We start from the raw sequence: 14,614 nt of genomic DNA on the forward strand, positions 1-14,614 counted from the left end.
CACTCATGTAAACTGCATGTTTTAAAAGCTGTGTGCGTATTACAGTTTTAAAATTTGAAATGTAACAAAATACCATCAATATTGCATATACCACATACGGAGCATACAAATATCTGAGCTGTAGATCTGAACTGTGCCTATAAAAGCAGAGTTTGAAGCGAACCAGCTATGTAAGCTCATGTGCACACATGCATATGTAACCTTGATACACTTGCACAAGTATATATTGACCTTAAGTTGTGTTTATGTGGGATGTTACCCTTTTTGAAAGAAAAAGAATAAGAACAGCTGTACTGGAGCAAGAGAAAAATCCGTCTAGTCTGATAGCCCGGGGAAGAGTAAAACAGGGCAAGCATATGTGATACTTCCCCCTGATAGTTCCCTAGCTTCCAATTATTTTCAGTTTAGTGACTTCCTGAGCATCGCAGAAGTAGGACATTCAGAGTAAAAATTAAACTTACCAGATAAATATGGGACAGAATATGGAGTTTCTGACCTAAGGATTTAAACACTGCTTACGGCAACATATTACTTTCTTCCCCAAGTCCCCCATTCCTTAAGGTTCCCAGTGCTGCACCCCCTGTCACCCACTGATGTTAGCTTTCTCCCAGAGGGCAAATAAATAATGTGCACCAGTTTACAGGTGCCTTTGATGTAGCACTCTTAAAATTATTTCAGTGTTAAGTGATAGTTATCAAATGAAATTGTAGTCAGTGCTGGAAAATTCAAAGTGGTTCTTCTGTATCTGGGGAAGAGGGAGGCTTTTCTCTTGCTCATGTCAAAGACACTACACAGGGCTGTGTGAGGGTCACTGCTTTCCTTCTCCGTGGTTTTTACATGTTATCTTCCAGTCTTGCTATTAATGAATACTCTTTCTCGGTTTGTTTAGTTACATGGAACAGTTGGAATCTGTGTCTATGCCAAAGTCTTCGTGACTGTGAGTGGCTTATGTGGCATTAGAAGTAAATCTCCTAGGAGTATCTACCTGCTGTCCTTTCCAGTGCGCAAGGGATATTGTGAGCCCTAGTTTAATCCTCCAATGCCAGTGATGTTCTCAAGTCCATAGCCAGCATGAATAGTTGGCCTTTACTTTCCTTGCAGAAAAACAATAATAGGTCATCATTGTGAAATGACTTATTTCAGAAATAACTTGTCCATTAGAGAGAATGTTCACTTTGGTTACAAAATGCCATATTTGAAATGTAGCTGAAAGCAGGCAGCATGCATGCGTTGGACGAGTGGAGCTGGACGTGCTCGTGGTATTACAGAAAAAGTGGGAAATGAAATCAGTGAATTTGCACTCTCCTAAAGGAGGCTTCTCTCAGCTTGCCTGTTGTGTACCAAGTCACAATGGCAATTTGTGGGTTTATATGGTAGACTTTTTGTTTGTTTTTTTTCAAGTTGTTCTTGAAAATGAAAGACCAGCCTTTCCAATACACTAGTTGAGGGGTGTATTCTTGAAAACACAGTGCTCAGTAAAGGCTTCTTCAGAGGAACAGTAAAGGTAAGAGTTATTTAAGTGCAGGAAAGATCAAGTAGCAGTATTACTAACAGTACTGTTATTCTTCTTACAAAATGTGCATGTATTTATATGCACAGAAATTTGGGAAGGTAACACATTTGAAAAGAACAGAGCTCTGGTTTACTTTTGGTTGATGTCGGAATAAGAATTCATTGCTGGGGGTTGAATGAAATGTGAACTCTAAATTGGCCAGCTGTAACATGTGGAAGATCTCCAGAAATTTTGTCTGCCATTTTTGGCAAACTGTGCCCTTGGGGTGTTGTCAGCTGTGATTGGGAGGCTTAAATACATAAAAGTCCTGTTGAGAAGGAACAGTCCCTATTTATGACAAACTTTTCCATAAAAAATCAAAGCAGGTTCTATTTTTGCCTCACTAGAAATCCACTGACTCTCAGATAGTTTAATGACCTTGAAATTTTCCCTGTCCTTCTTTTCTTCAGTTCCTGAACACTCCTCAGTCTCTGGTGTCTTAACACACTGTATATTGAAACGTATCAAACTGAAGCAAACTTTTCCCGGCTTAGCAATTAGTAAGGAACTGCAGATCCTGAGATAAACACAAATCTCAAGGTGGCAAAATCAAGTCAAATTACAGCAGGATGAAGACAGTGTGTGTGAATCCTGCAGATTTGAATAAAATTTAGCATAAAAGAAAATATATCAAGGGTCTTTTCTATCTCATATGTTTATTTAACTCTTCATTTCTTTTGTTACAAGCAATTATAGCTTTCCCAATCTAGTATCTAACATCACTGAGTCTTAGCCTGCATTCCTTACAGAGATAGAGTAGCACGATGTCATCCGTCTTGGTTTAAAGCCGTATCAAAGGTACTAACACCTCTTTGAAGTGAAATATTAGGCTTGCTGGTTTAGACACTAAACTTTGATATACGTATGTAATTGTGTGTATGAGGGCTCACATAAATGTTAAATACTCTTGCAGAGCTACTTCATAGCCTTTCATAGGTAAATTCAACCAGAATGTGTAGTTTACTAAACCTGAATATGACTGAAAGCTCAGCTGAACATTGCATATATTATCAAGTGAATTAAGTGTAGTTGGCTTAAGTTTCTGGAATTGATATGAGGTGTGAAGAGAAAGCATACATCAATTACAGAAGACCCTGAATTTTCTTCCATTTTATTTACTTCAAAATGCCATATGAATCGCTGCCTGCATTGCAGCTATGATATGGTTGTATCAGTAGCAAGTCCTCTTGTTAAAAGTTGCTTGGTAGTTCTGATCTTTTCCTTTTTTCTGTTGCTTGTAGCATTCTGAAAATGTAATGTCTCAGGCTAAGGTATTCCTGCTCAAAGCTGGCTTGTGTGGGAGGGAGGACTGCCATGGTTCATCAGTTTGGGTACAAGTCTGTGGTGGAAGGGAGTTGATGTTCTGTTACGAAAACTGGAAAACAATTCTTGCAATTTCTTTTGATATATTACCATGTTGTTCAGCCAAATAATACACATGCGTCGTGTCCAACAGAAGATACGTTGTGATAGGTATTTGAGAAATGCAAGCGTGTCATTAAATATTGTACCATAACACACACTCAAGTGGGAATGCAGTTAACGTCATTCTTTAGCATAAATATTTTTCTTCTTTGGGACGTTAATTATACAACAGTAACGCCTTCTTAATATGTTTTGGTTTATAGCCTTGCACTCAAAATACAAACATTACTGAAAAAATTTACTTCTGTAAATTGAATTGCCTTATCTTTTACATGAAATTGTCCAAAAATTTATTGGCAGACTTACTCCTGGTTTTCTTAGTTTCTCGTGGCATTGTTGCAAACAGAGAGCTATGATTTTGATCGCAATGAGATAAGAACGGGTAAACTGGCTTCACACTGTTGTATCACCTTTGTATTTTCTGTTCCGTGCTTTTATTCTGGCATTTAACTTGGCTGCAAACTGCAGAAATAAAAGAACACTCAGGAGGAAGAAGCATAGGGGCTTGTAAAGCTTGTGATGAAACAGGGTAAAGGGAAAAAGAAATGGTATGTTGAAAAGATGCCTAAAAGACAGATCAGGCTTTCTCACTAAGCTTGTTTCCCTGAAGACCCAAGTGGCTCAATGTGAGTCCAGATATGCTGGTGAGTCGGCCTTTCCTATGCAGCCTGTAGAGCAAGATGTTTTGCTACCCAGCTTTCATCCTTTTATCCTGTTGATCGATGTTGTTGTTGGGAGGGAGAGAAGTTGCAAATACCTCTTCAGTCTGGATACTTGAACGTGTATCTGACGGATAACATTGTGGACAAACGGCCTGTGTTGTGGGATGATTTTGTTTTTCCTGTACTGTTATGTGATGATACAAGTGCTTTATTAGGTTAAAGAAGAAAATCATAATGCTTGAGTAAAAGTTACTGCAGTGGGTCCAGTTGCTGTTTCAGAGGCTGCTACTTCAGTTCAGTGACTGTAGTGTCTGCAAAAAGCAGCACTTAAATCCCTCTTGCTGGGAGGCTGGTGGGTGTCCACCAGTCGTACAAAGGAGAGAGCTTGTTGCCTTTTCAAAGCAAGGCTGCTCTGTTTCCACAAACCTCATTGTAGAAAGCTTTGAACCTAGAGAAGGTCCAAGTGGAGAAACGCTGCCAAGCTACAGGTTAGCGACGTTGCTCTTTCACTGGCCCTCTCCGCCCTCGCCCTGCCGGCTTCCCTGCTCCTTTCCTGAGAAAGTGACATCATGCACAGCTTGGAAAATTCAACCACAGCACATTTTTATACTCCAGGGATCCAGCTGAAGGCAAATTGCTGTCCCATCAGGAAAGATACAGGACACCCAAATGTCACAGTTGCTTCATTTGTAGGTATTTACTTAGACAAGTGGGCAACCTGAAAGCTGGATTAAGTCTCAGTGGAGTTGAGCCTGGATGATGAACAGTTTGCCATATCTTGTCACATTGTTCCACAGTTCTTAAAGATACTCTGCTGAATTAAAAATAGGTGGAGATACAGTTTCGCCTTTTTCTTTCCTTGCCATTTTTGTCTAGACTCCAAAATGATTTTTTTTTTTAATTAATTTTTTGAGAGACTTGAGCTGGCCTTGGATCTGGAGGGACAGAAAAATCTAAGAGAAAAGAAAATGGGAACTCTTCAGACTTGCATCAATGAATGGGCCACAGACATTGGTTTGCATTTGTGTGTCTCACAGAAATGTGCAATGTAATTTTTTCCTCATCCTGTGGGTTTTGCGGTCCTGAAGATAATTACTGAGATTGGGAAGTGCCTGGCGCAGTACACTGACTAAAACAAGGCATTCACATCTGGCATTGCTTAAATCTCCTACATCCCTCTAGAATGCATTTTTGCAAATCGCTATTTCCCAGGCAAAACCATGGCAATCATTCTGATTTTTTTTTTTTTAAAGAATTTCATGAACCAGATTCAGAAAAGTATTTATGACTTTCCCTTCTGAGTATCAATGGCTGGCAGCATCATATTGAGAACAGGCTAAACCAATTCAGTTAGGTTCCCAGGCAAAATTATTACATGAAAATGTACAGTTTATTAATACCAACACATCCTCCTGCAATATCAGCAGATGGTCCAGTCAGACAAGCAAAGAAGTGATCCATCTCTTTCCAGCGCAGATCAGTTCCTCCTGCTCAGAAAGAAAAAAAAAAAAAAAGGAAAAAAGAAAGGGAAGGGAACAACAAACCGAAATCTAGAGTTACTTACTAGATGTGTTGGGAGTTCAAATGTCCAGAGAGAACAAATGAGCAATGCAAGCCATCAGAATAAAGCAGTGGACTCAGCATCTTAGCCTTTTTCACCAGGATAACTCCCTTGACATCAGCTGGGATAAACTATACTGACTCGTACAGAATCACACCCATTACTTACAATTCTCAAAGGCTTAAATTATTCTGATATTGCATCTCTAGCCCTTGTATTCTTCTCGTGGAGAGTGTGTTTCTGAGCAGATGCCAAACAAGTCAGAAGATGAAGGACCGTTCTGCCCTTGGTACACTATTAGAAGGGCAGAGGGCTGTCAAAAGATTCGAGAATCGCCATGCCAAGCACTGACCTACTCTGAAAATTTGTGTACAGATCTGATTTTACCAACGTACACCTTTTTAATCGTTTTATTTCCCAGTTCCCTGTAAAACCTCTCTCTCTTTTCCTATTACAGCCACCATTATCAGCAAAATAGTACCAAGCTGCACCACTGCAATTTTCCCAGGCTCTTATAGCAAGGAGTTGACAGGGATGTGACCCAGTTTGTCTTGCTCCAGCCCCAGATATAGTTTTATCTCATTTTCCTGCTACTACTGTATAGTCTCTTACGAGTATTTTCCAGCCTTGGGGTGTTGTTTCATCTTTCTAACCTAATATAAATAAGTAATTTAGTGTAGAGAGGAACTTGATTAGCAAATATAAACTGGCAAATATTTATGTTTTTAAGGATGGTGAAACAGATCTCACTAGGGTTCTTGGAAGCAAATGTGGCTGGCAGTGCAGCTGAGTCTTTACTACTCATTTTAGCTCAATTTTACAATGTTTGGATCTATAGATAAAGACTAAAATTTAAGAAAATTAGTAAAACCACCTGGTGAGTTACCTTTTTGAATTTTACTGTATTGTTGTTCTGTAAAGACTGATAATTATAAGTTTCTCAAGATGAAAGAATAAAGATACAGAATGTCTAGACGCTGCGGAAATCTCTTCTGTTCACATAATGATTTACTGGTACAATTGACCAACATTAAAATTAACTGTTGGACTTTCCCTTTCCCCTTTTCATTTTCTTTTTTTCTGAAGAGTTGCTTGACTAGTAAAAAATATGGTGTGTGGATTAATTTTTTTTAAAGTTTTTAGCAAAGGTGGAATTTGGCGGCACTGCCCCTATGTCCTGTTTTGCAGGGAATTTTTTGCACAGAAATTTAACCAGTTTGAATGTGGGCGCGGAAGCCTTTGCCTGAACCTATGAGACCTGTTGTTTTCTTGTGGTCTTTCATTGAACCTTCGACCTTCCTGATAAGGTCAAATAGTTTCTTGTGTAGGGCCAGTTCAGTTCTTCAAGGGAACTCCTGACTTAAGTCTATTACAGAAATAATCTAGCCAAGTATAAGCCTCATCTGTTTCAGCAGTTTCCTGCTGGAGGGTAATAACAAAGGCAGCTCATAGAATATTTAGTTGGGGTTTTGTTGCAAAGGCTAAATAAAATTACCTTTGTGAAATATCTGCAACAGAACTGTATTTAATTCAAGTCACTTTTAGGAAGATTGTGACATGCCTGCTGACAGCAGGAGAAAATCCCCTCTAAGGCTCTAAATCAGTATGTCCAAAAATGTCTCCAAAAATATAAAGGAGAAAGAGTGTGTTACAAAATCGAATCCTGATGGCAAATAGTGTGAGACATCTTCCATTGTTTGTAGAGTAAGGTTGCTGCCGGGAATTAGCCGAAGCTGTTAAAGTTGAGTACAAAGCCACAGTTTAATTTCAGATTACATTACCTGCTTTAACATTTAAAATACTAGTCCTGATGCATCAGTACTCCAAATATGTATTGCCATTAGTAAGGGACAGAAACTGATAATCAGTTCCATGTATAGTAGGGAAATTCAAGTTTCTAGTCACACAGGTTTCAGCTAATGGGTTCAAAAGTCACTTAGGCAGGAATACAGTGTACTTGAGAGCAAGCATTTCACTTGGGAGTTTCTTCAGCCATACCCTTAGGCTTAGCTTTGAACTGACAGGGCCCACAATTCTCCTGCCCACTCCTAAACCGCTGTCAGGCTCAGTGTTCCCTGTGCATCCTGCTTCAAAAAACCAGTAAGGAAATGTTTTGAGTGGAGCAAATGTTGTGAGACAACACAAATTAATGTTGCTGCTCAGAGTTTCCAAGTAAACTGTTTTAATCTGTTGCTAACAAAACCCTTCTCACCAGGCCCAGGGGAATCCCTGGATGTTCTCCATCAAAATATGTAAACTGCAGTGATTGGTGCCTTTCTACAAGTGAGAATATTAGAAACTGCTATTTATTTGTACATCAAAATGCTGTTCATTTGTCACAGACTCTAACCAAAGCCTTGGTTAGTCAGACGTTGTTCGACCCCGCTGGCCACTAGCCAGCGTTTCGATCCCGTGCATGATTTCAGTGTAGTGGAGTCCAACCTGCAGTCCCACACCGATGAGGACACCCCAGTGTAGCTGCGTGGGATTGTGAGCCTCTGTCTGGAGCACTTTCATTTACTCTGAGCAGTCGCCGTGGCTGTGGGATGTACCTCTGTGTGCAGGAAGGGGCTTTGGGGCTTTATCCCCTGGATTCCATATTTGCTGCTGAGGCCAAAAAGATTTACAAACTGGGGTTTGAAAATACCACAGCATTTCTGCTGTGCCCATCCTGAGTGAGTTGGCAACCTTGTTCTTAAGAATGTATATTTGGGCAGTGAAAAGTATATGGAATTGCTTCTGGTTCCTTGATTTATATTTTTTTTTTTAATCATTTTGGCTTGATAGCCTTATCTCAGCAACCGTTTCTGAGATGGGCTTTTTGCCAGTTTTACAGCCTTGTCAACTGCATCAATCACACAGCTCGTCTCAGGTCACAGCAGTCGGCGACTCAGGCAGCATTAAAATCAAGAACTTTCCTCAATAAGCACATTCACCTTTTTGTAAGAACAGATGGCAGGACTAATCCAGCATTCGTTCATAGCAGTGAACGTGCTGTGTCACCTTAGCAGGCTTTGTGCGGCTCTGGCATCTGCCTCGGTTCACTGTCTTCTACCACCGCTGCAGCACGATTAGAGTTGCAGTCGTCCCTGGTGGGCCTACTCCAGCCTGCAAGAGAAATAAGCTCATGGATAGGTGGTGGTGCTTATGAGAGGAAAACAGAAAATGACAATTAAGAACTCACTGTATCTCTTCATTTGCATGAGTATTGGAGGTTTGATACCAATTAACGAGTGATTTTCTTCAAGCAGATTCTCAAGGTTTTTCCCTATTTTCCCTGTGTCTGTGACATGTAACTAAAGCCAAACAGTGCATTAGAGACAATGGATAAGCAGCACGGTACTCTGGTAGGAGGGAAAATGGTGTATTGATCTGCTTATAAACTGCACAACAGAGTAAGGTTTCAGTGCCAATAATATTAGTAATAGCATATAATAGCAGCTGTCTGTAAGGAAGAAAAATATACAGTGTGAAGGGCCCCATTATAGAGCTATAGCTTTACGTGGTTTTGGGGGCATAGCCCTAAACTGTTCTGATTATAGTGGACTCAATGCACCTGCTGATCTTGGAAACTAAACTGTCTTGGGCTTGTCCAGTATAGGGATGAGAGACTGCTTGGCAATCTCGGATATTGTAGGCAAAAAGCAAGGAGTCCAGACTGAAGAGCAGTTGCATGTTAAACAGTAGAAATCAAATGAACTCAAATAATTAATTCACCCCTATCACCACTGCTGAGCTGCAAGTTGTGCAAAAGAAGATACCTCAAAGTCCTTTGTCCTGTTACTTTGAGAATTTTTTTAATAACTTTCCATTTGTCAGCTGGTACTTACATTACTACCTAAGAAAGATGATTGAATTTGCTCCATAATCCTAAACTTTGTGTGGTATTCCTAGCGTTACACTTAGACTAACAATAACAACCACAGTCCAGAAAAGAGGTGGTCCTGGCAGTTAGGTGCACTAGGAGATTCTCTGCAGAACCAACCTCCAGTGCAAACCAATGGGAAAACAGACCAGAGGCAGGAGGAGAAATAAAGAGCTGGAGAGTCTGAGGGAGTGTGCTTTGCATGTAGCAGGTCAGTAAAGGGTTTGGGAATATGAGGTCTTCTGACTCCAGCTTCCAGGAAGGTAATAAACCATTAGAGCCTGCTGTTATAGCTCCTGACTGGCTGTTAGGACTTTAATCATACCTTTTCGTTTCAAGTTCAGCAGGCAGATAGCTGGCTTTCTTACAGCATTCGAAGCAGAGGAGACTGCTGGAACATGCAGTTATTTGCTTAAGGTGACAGACATGCCTGGGTCCTGGAGGACAGTAGTATTTGAAAACTGGCAACCACAGACCTGTTCGTGTTATGTAGAGGCATCTGCCTGGGGTGATGATACCAGGAAAAACTGTTTGAGAGTTTGGAACGGTGCCTGTCCTCTCTGCCAGCCTGTCTCTCCATGATGCTGCTGATGTGGCATCTTGTGGCTGTTCCAAACAGGAACACTAACTGGTGGTCTTGAAACTTGGCTACATGAAATGTTGGAGGCAGACGTGTAGTTTGGTCTTCTCTCTAACAGTTCAAAATGTTTAGGACAGGATTGCTGAATTTTTATCCACATGTGCTTAGGCAGAAGTTCAGCATAGTCTCTAGTTCTCTTTGGCCAGTGACACTTTTGCAGCTGGTTTCAGAGACAGCTTTTCTCTTTACACTACATTTTCTCTCCAAATTACAAGTGGTGTGAAATACAGAATATGCTGCTGGAGCACCAGGAATACCATATATGAGGGAAACTACTGAATTTCTGGTAACCTTGCAGCCTGGTTCGAGACCTCCATTCACCTTTAGATAAGATGTGATCCAGGGATAGGAACTAGTCTAGTTTTTCCCAGAAGTTTCTTGTTTCTTTACTAGCTAAACCATCTAACCTGTTTCTTGTTTTAAGTTATCACAGAGTGCTGCAGCTGCCCTTTTGCTTTTCTATATCCCCAAATATGTTGCTCTTTGAAACTGCTGCAGAATGGTTAAAAATCTAACAGAGCTAACTTTTTTAAGTAGTGGAAGTCCAAGGACATTCCCCCTCCTTCCTCTTCTACACCATCTCTCCCTCTTTTACTATGCTTCACCCATTGTTTAGTCCTTTCCTTTTTGATTGTCAGGTAGGAAATTCACCATGAAGAGTGTCTGGGATGTACAGAATACATCCCTCTTCGCATGGTAGGGATCTCTGTTAGGGAGGGGGAGGCAATGAGTCAGCCTCCCCTTCACTCTCTTCCAGCATCCTTCAGACAGCTGTCAGTCAGGGTAAGCAGCATGGCGGAACGGATGGTAATTTTGCACACTTAAATTACAGCACCTTTCTCCTGTAGAAGTTGGAGTATTTGATGTACTTAGGGAAGTTATGTGTATTCTGCCAGGACCCCAGGCAAAGTATTTGCCTTTCTTCTTGTTACAGAGATGCTTATTTCTAAATAAACACTATAGTCTGCTTTCCCCTGTTCTGTGCATCCTACTCCTGCCCTGGCACTGTATCCTTAGGTGAATGCAGGTAGGGGAAGTGATCACTGAATGAAAGAACAGTGATGTGTGGCAGATACAGTATGGTCTTTTCAGACCTGTGCCGTCTAGTTCTGAACAAATGCCTCTTGTTACTAACATTTTGTGAAAATGAGGAGAAAAATATAGGGAAACATGCATGTGGTCTGGATTGTAAATGATTTGGCTATAACTCTAAGTCCTTAAAACAGTCTGTTACAAGATTAAGGAGCTACCAGAGGTTAATGAAGTCTTGCTTGATGCATTGCCACTTTGAAATGTTGCATGCCATCTTGTAAGACACTTTCTTGGTGGTTATAGCCACAAAGTGGGCCCATGCAAAGACTCTTGAGATCATGCATTTTTAATACACATGTGCTTTCCCAAATGTCATTTATTTGGGATACTGTGTAAAACATTTCGATTTATCTTAATTTCACCTGATCTTATTGGATTGTGAAGAGCTGTTACTTCCTCATTTAGACTGCCACAAAGCATTTAAACTCATTAATTGACAATTATCTAACAAGCAACAGGAATAGATCTCTTGCTGGGCTGAAGCCTGAAAAGCCCATTTGAACCTTTACAAATCTTAGCACATTTGATGAGCTAACAATGAATTTTAGTTTCTGCATGTTCAGTGGGAACTCTTCCTAATTGATGGCCAGTTGCATTTTTCTCCTCAATCCGGGAGAGGTAATGAGAGTGGGACAGTGTTTAGAGTAGTCCACAGAGAGGCCTCTCTTTAGAAGTTGTTCCTTCTTTCTCCATCATGAGGCTGGACTGAAGAGTGCCTCCCATTTCAAAGGGTTAGCATCTGAAATACATTATTTAGAGTTCCTGTAATTTTATTTATGAGGAAATTGGGGGTTTAGACAGCAAAATATTACATTTCAGTGTCAACTTTAATCCATTCTCTGGCCTAAACCCCCCCAAAAGTGCTTGCTTCCAGGGTGGGGAACTGAAAGTGTGATTATAATTGGCATTGGACAAGGCAGCACAGCCGTCTGATTCAGTGCTTGCCCAGACATTCTCATCTGGAAAGTAGGCTTGATGTCTTGACAGCATCCTTTGCCATAACTAAATCCTGTGCCTCATTTATTTGCCTCTGATACTTCCATGATACAGATACTCATGGTTTTATGTTTCTACTTTGTCACTACGTGTGTCTGAATATTGAGAACTAATTACATCACACAGCTGCTGAAGATCAGCCAGCAATGTAACATGTCAAAGAGCTCTCTACCTGAAGGCAAAATTGGTTGAGGTGGTTTATTTTAAAGGAGCTTTTTCTAACTTTCCAAATTCAAGTTCTGAGTCCTGGGTGAAAGCTGGAGTCAATACTAAGGTTAACCTAAGAATTGCTAAGAAAGCTACACTAGAAGTGCTTTTTCAGGGAAAAAAACACCATACTGACAAAGTGCTCTTGGTATGGAATCAGCTGTACTGGCAAAGCTGTTCTTTGTACTGTTTTAGTAACACTTCTCCCTGGAGTGCACACACATGAAATAAGCTTTGCAACCAAAAGCATGTGCTGCCAGTATAAACATGTCTACACAGAGGGGCTTCTGCTGGCACAGCACTGTCCTGCAAAGACCCACCTCTTCTCACCCTTCACAGAGAGGGCTGTGCCAGCAGAAACCTATGGTATATACATGGCCTTGTTTTAGCTGAGCTTGTTTATTCATCCACTTTTGTGAAAGTCCTTGTGATGTTGAGTATAGTGTGGCACAGTGCTGTTCATGAACCCCAGCCTCTCAGTGTCAGTCTGTCTATTAATCCTTGCTAAACCTATTAAACCCTGCCTCTTAATACACTTTCCACCTGCTTCACTCCGCAGTACATGTTGTTAGGGACAATGCGAGAGTATATAGCTCGGTAGATGAAATTTTCACAAGTGTCTGAGTGAACTTAGTGACTTAGGCTCTTGAGAGTCTTACTGTGTGTAGCTCTTAGCCTCATTCAAGGTCTACAGTCTTGTATTTATATTGGCTGATCACTTGTATGGGTAGGTAATCCTTATTACATTGTTTGCAGACAGAGTGAGCCAAATCATCGCTGATATGAATCAACATCACTCTATAAATTTCAGTGAAACAAGCTCATTTACACCACAGTGAGGATTTGGTGCTTTATGACTGGGCTCATCAGGGAAATCATTTGTATGGAGCATTTGAACCCCTAAACTCTGTTCAGAGAATCTGTCATGCTGCCACATTTTAGAAACTGCAGCTTCAGATGGCTTCCCCTCTTGTAGCGTAAGTACATGTCATATGATACGTGCAATACAACATATGTGTGAATTACAAACAGCATCCTGATTTCATGTGCGTTTGAGGCAGCCATAACGCTGCTTGTAATTTGTTATTGGTAGTTACTTGCTTTTCAATCAGCCCAGAAATGGGAGACAGAAAACAGATCACTGTTAATTGCATGTTCTGATAGTGAGCGTACAGGCTATCACACAGGTTCCCTCTTCCACCTCAAAAAAAAAAAAATTTCCCAATTCTTCCACAGCAGTTATGGATCTTTCCACTTTTTGTCAGTCTTGTTCTCTGGGCAAGAGGTCTTATAAATGGCTTTATTTTCAGAAGAATATCCTTTCGCTCATATCTGTCCTGAATACAAAGAGGTCTTGAGACTTAAGCATCAGGTCTATGAGCAAATCCAGTGCATTTCCAGCAAGATTTCTTCTGTGCGTCGAACAGCATTGTCAGTCCATCTGGAGAAAGCTGTACTATTCTATGCCAATACAGAGTCGTTCTTTCTGATCTGAGTATTACATTTTTCGTTTGTGTAGAGAAATATGCTGTGCTGGTGTTTCTGCAAATGTCGTGTCTTGCCAGTGTCATGGGAAGTTTGTCCGAACTGTAGTGCTGAGGAAGTAGAGAAATCCAATCTGGGATTTACCTAGGACTTGACAGAGTCGCTGGTGCTTTGTCTCAGTGTCAGGCAGGTGGTAGGGCAGCAGGAGGGTGGGAGATGAATGGCTCTGTTTCTTCTCCTACTTGGAGTGACTTGTTAAAGTAAATCCTAAGGTTGGGTTTTAGGCACCGTTTCTGCTCCACTGTGCTCCCCAACTTTGGAATGGACCCTGCGATGTTTAATTAGAAAAGCTACTGCTATTTTTAATTCCATGCTAGATTCAGCTCAAGGCCACTGTCACTTACCAGAGCATGAAATCAGAGGTCTGACTCCGTGAGGGAGGAAAGATCAGAGGTGGTGGTTAGCTGTTGGCTGAAGTTGGCTCTCCAGCTTTCAGAATTAAGTGGATCTGCCATCTGTGTAACAACTCAAAGGACTTTCATGCCTCAGAGAAAGGCCTTTTCCTTCACAGATTTCTAATGCTTCAAGAAATAAGGCTTTTTCGCATATAGTGGAGCTTTTGCCCTTGAAGGAAATGACATCTTTGTGCTCAAGACCTCCCAGCCTCCCTCCATTGAAACTGGAATGACCTTGATCGGAGGGGAAATCTTCAAAAACAGGACTGGGACTTCCATTCCCTGCCCTACCCCTGATCTGCCATGTCTTTCAGCAAGTCACTTTACGTCCTTAAGTTGCTGTTTTCCTTCCCATCCTCTTCCTGCTTTATCTGTTTAGGAACCTAAGACTGAAAATTATCTCTTCAGCTGTAGGTGCAGGCAGTCATACACTAAATATTTAGTAGAGAAGAGTCTGTAAAACACCTGCTTCAGATGTACACATATGTATGGGTTGCCAAATGCTTTAGAATCATTGAGGTTGGAAAAGACCTCTAAGATCATCGAGTCCAACCGTCAACCCAACACCACCATGCCCACTAAACCATGTCCCTAAGCGCCTCATCTACACGTCTTTTAAATACCTCCAGGGATGGGGACTCAACCACTTCCCTGGGCAGCCTGTTCCAATGTTT

At 41.0% G+C, this 14,614-nt stretch overlaps 1 protein-coding gene across 2 annotated transcripts in view; it reads left to right on the forward strand.

Moving 5' to 3' along the window:
* HS6ST1 (heparan sulfate 6-O-sulfotransferase 1) overlaps positions 1-14,614 on the forward strand; it is a 141,610-nt gene that overhangs the window by 41,726 nt on the left and 85,270 nt on the right. Inside the window, exon 2 of one of the 2 annotated variants that reach the window (XR_002086264.1) lies at positions 12,757-12,977. The exons of the other annotated variant lie outside the window; for it this stretch is intronic. The gene's annotated coding sequence lies outside the window, so the exon portion shown is untranslated. The remainder of the gene's footprint in view (positions 1-12,756; positions 12,978-14,614) is intronic. 2 annotated transcript variants of the gene reach the window in all.

This window comes from Aptenodytes forsteri, unplaced genomic scaffold (genome assembly GCF_000699145.1).
Source record: "Aptenodytes forsteri isolate BGI_AS27 unplaced genomic scaffold, ASM69914v1 Scaffold278, whole genome shotgun sequence".
NCBI lineage: Eukaryota > Metazoa > Chordata > Aves > Sphenisciformes > Spheniscidae > Aptenodytes > Aptenodytes forsteri.